The sequence below is a fragment of the Chiloscyllium plagiosum genome, unplaced genomic scaffold (genome assembly GCF_037043375.1).
Source record: "Chiloscyllium plagiosum isolate Xiang-an unplaced genomic scaffold, Cpla_swu_hap1 HiC_scaffold_22, whole genome shotgun sequence".
Taxonomy (NCBI): Eukaryota; Metazoa; Chordata; class Chondrichthyes; order Orectolobiformes; family Hemiscylliidae; genus Chiloscyllium; species Chiloscyllium plagiosum.
In genome coordinates, this window is record NW_028270160.1 from 73809987 (window position 1) to 73814397 (window position 4411).

Sequence of the window (4411 nt, forward strand, 5' to 3'; positions counted from 1 at the left end):
CAATTTTTAGAGACTGATGTTGTCAGGATGCACAACCTTTGCAGTATACAGTGCGACCAGTCCGGTGATGGCAGCTTAGTGGAACAGGGAGGGTTGAACCAAGACTAAGTGTGGGATATCCAGTGACCAGGACCCAGCCCGTGCCATCCCCACATCCACACACAAACCTCTCTCTCTCTGTCAGACTGACTTGTTAGAACCAGTCGAGATTGCTGCAGATCTGTTCCAGTCCCAGAGTCACATCTTCTTGATGCTGTTCAGACTGAGCTGGAGGGAAAGGAATTGCTGGACCCTTCCCTATTCCAGCAATTATTTCACACAATTCCCACGGGATCAATACAAGGTATGAATGAGACTGACATGAACCTGTAAAGTCAGCAAGTTTTACTTTTTGATTGAGGTTCTGAGGGTAAACATCAATCCTTTTCACAGATGGCCATCCAGTGATTACACAGATCTGTTATACAAGTCTGTTAATTGTACAAATGACCATGAGATTCAGCTCTTCCTTGACAACAAGCTAAGGGACACTGAGGTAATGCCAATGGTACTGCAACATTATACAATATTGGGGTGAAGATATAGCCATAACTACTCCTCTGTTTTCATTGATTTGGTTCCAGTTTCTTCCATCTGTGGGAAAGTTGGCATGGTGGCTCAGTGATTAGCATCACTGCTTCACAGTGTCAGGGACCTGGGTTCAATTCCACCCCCTGTCTGTGTAGAGTTTGCATGTTCTCCCTGTGTCCATATGGGTTTCCTCCTTCAGTCCAAAGGTGTAGAGGTTAGGTGGATTCACTGTGCAGTAGTGTCCAGGGGTGTACAATGCTAGGTGAACTGACCATGGTAAATTGGGGTTACAGTGTTAAGGTGATGCACTGAGTTTAGGTGGGATGCTGTTTGAAGGGTTAGGACAGACCCAACGGTCCACCTTCTGCATTGTAGGGATTCTATGATTTAGACAGATTGGGCAAAGAGAATGAATGAGCAATTGACTTCTGAAACAGGCTGCATAAGGATAATAACAGAGCACAATTTCACACAGAATTACCACCATCTGAAATAGTTTAAGAGAAAAGAAAAAAAAAGAGGAAATTCAGTCTCCTCACTTCAGGGACTGATTCTGAGCTGGCTACCCACAGTCGGTGTACTGTGCACATGTAGATAAAAGGTGACCTGATAATGGGATACCAGCTCTGTGTAGAATCACAATTATTGTACCATCTACAACACTACCTGCATCCCCCTACACACCGTTCCCCAGCAGCATCTCATTCATCCACCCACAAAATCAGCCACTAGAAATATGCAAATGTCAAGTTAAGATATTAATAAATCTTCATTGCTTTGGAAACACTAGGATCTGTATTTGGACACTATGCTGTTCTATTTGTTCATTACAATGCTGATTTATGTTTTATGTAAAAGAACATTTCACTGCTTTCTTGATCTGGTACCTGAATTTGGACTATGTTGCCCCACAAATAAATGCATCCCATTCCGGTTGTATCGTCAGATCGTACTGGAATTTTAGACATTCCTAATTTTAGACATTACCTGGACCAGAATTCCACTCCAGATTCCACCATGTTACCCCATTTCCCATCACACCTCTGGATGATGACTTGAGTGGCCTCTTGCAGATGAGTAACAGAAGGTCCAAATACGAGGATGAAGCCCTGTATGGAAGAGTTGTCTTCTGACCAAAGTTTAAACACGTTGCCAAAGAACCATATCATGAGCAGTGACCTCAGTCACCAAAGTGGACCAAATGCAGCTGGACCTCAGTTTGCTCTGGATTCCCCATTTGGGTAGGGGTGGGAGCAGGAGAGCAAGATGAGCTGGGACGATGAAGCAAATAGAAACAAAGCCAAAGCTTTTGGAACAGATTCAATTCTGTAGAAGGGTCACCAGGCTCAAAACGTTGACTTTGCTTTCTCTCCACAGATGCTGCCAGACCTGCAGAGTTTCTCCAGCAATTTCTGTTTCTGATTTGATAATATCAATTTTTCTTTTGCAGGCATCGCTGGTTTAGATATCACTGTACTAAACAGTCATGCCAACTACAATCAGAACCTCACTTGTATCCGAGGCAGTAAATCAAAACTCCAGAGTTAATTGAGACCAACCGACCAGTTTGAAAATATATGATAAAAAGTGACCTGGTATCTGCAGAAAGACGGTCAGCAGTATCAGTCCCACAGTAAAACCAGCATATTTACACAGTTTCTGTACAAACCCACTTACCCGGAATACCAATGATGGCCAGGATCATGTCATATATTTTGTTGACGTTGCGAATAATTCCGTGCATTTTCTGACTGCATTACTCTGCCTCGAACAACCCGACTGAATTAAACTTGGAGTCAATGAAGCCAATTATCTACATTCTCTGGAAATCTCCACAGGGACATTCAGATTGCAGCATTTTCAAAGATTTTGTGTACAGTTTGGGTAAACAAATTCTGGCAGCTATCCACGTCAGAACACTGATGAGGTAGAATATGATGATACTGAATTGTTAAGTAATACAATTGGATAATTTATGTGAATCAATGATTTTTTTTGTTGCAAAAGTATGCAGCATTTTATGAAATAATATGTGCAATACACTCCATTAAAGCCCATTTCAAATCACACAGAACAGAAAAGGCAAAGTGACCATAGTCCTGATTTCTCATTAGACAGAGGTCACTGATGGTGGTTTAACCTGAAGATCACGAGATCTCAGACAAAGGAAAAGGTTGAGAAGGAGAGTCCTTCTTGGTAACCTCAGCCAGGATGCCATTTGAACTTCTGCTATTAGTATTACAAGCCAGCTGCCCTGCCAACTGAGCTAAACCAATGGCTCATAGTGTTCAGGGCTGTGCAAGTTAGGTGCACTAGACTGGGGTAAATGTAGAGTAGTAGGGTAGGGGAATGGGTCTGGATGGGTTACTCTTCAGAGGCTCAGCGTGGACTTGTTGGGCCGAAGGGTCTGTTTCCACATTGTAGGGATTCTGGAAAAAAAAGGCAATTGTGATTGTTGGCCCTTATTTCAAGGAGGTTGGAGTATAAGAGTAGGGAAGTCTTCCTGTAACTGTACAGGGGGTTGGTGAGACTACATCTGGAGGACTGTGAACAGTTTCAGTCCCTTTATTTAAGGAAAGGCATCATTCCATTGCAGGCAGTTCAGTGAAGATTCACTCGGATGGTCCCAAGAATGGATGGATTGTCTTATGAACAAACATTAAACAGTTTGGGACTGTACTCACTGGGATTCAGAAGAATGAGCCGTGATCTCATTGAAACATAGGCTTTGACACGGAAAATGCAGGGAGGATGTTTCCTCTCATGGGAGGCTTGGCCAGTTCACCGAACCTGCACATCTTTGGAATGTGGGAGGAAACTGGAGCATCCTGAAGAAACCCACACAGACACAAGGAGAACGTGCAAACTCCACACAAACAGTTACCAGTTTGTTGATGGTGTTTGGAGGTGGCAGAAATGGGTCTTATGCAGTGTAGAGATACCTAACTGACATCTGGTTTTCTTCCATTGACCAATCCCTTTCCACTTACATCTATAATTTCTCTGATACTTTACGTCAGTTTCAGAATTTTCAGTTTGCAGGCTCTAGCCACCTCCCCTTTACTGTGGACAAGCAATCCTTTCCCCATCCATCCCCATCAGGGTGGTCTCAGGGCTCTCTGCGTCTTCCTGGAAAAATAGCCTGATGGGCCCTACCCACCACCACCCTCCTCCACCTGGCTGAGCTTATCCTCACCTGAACAGCTTCTCTTAATGGCACTCACCTTCTTCAGGTCAGAGAGGTGGCCATGAATACCCACGTAGAGCCCAGTTATGTTGTCTCTTTGTGGGGTATGTGGACAAGGGAAGAAAAGCAGAACTGAGTTAGGTCTCTCTACACTCATTAAGCCCCATTTCTGCCACCTCCAAATGTCATCAACAAATATGTCCTCCCATCTCCTCTCCTCTCCTCCCGTGTCAGCCTTCTGCAAGGACCATTCTCTCTGGGAGACTCTGGTGCACTCCTCCTTCATTCTGCAACCCCAGAAGGTGGAATATCTGCCCATTTACTTCCTCCATCATCAATATCTCAGCGGCTAAACACACCTTCTAGATGAAGTCATGCTTAATCTGTACTTCACTCGATTTAGTTTACTGCAATCCCTGCTCAAAATGTGGTCTCTACTAAACTGGGGAAACAGCATAGACTGGGTGACTGCTTTGCAGAACATCCATGTTCTGTGTGCAAAAAAATGTCCCTGAGCTTCCAGTTGCTTGAAACTTCAGCATCCCATCTTGCTCTCTGGCCTACATCACTGTGTCAGGCTTGCTGCATTGTTCCAGAACAGTGCCTCATTTTCTATTTGAGAGCTCTAGAGCCTTCTAGACTCTGAGTTCAACA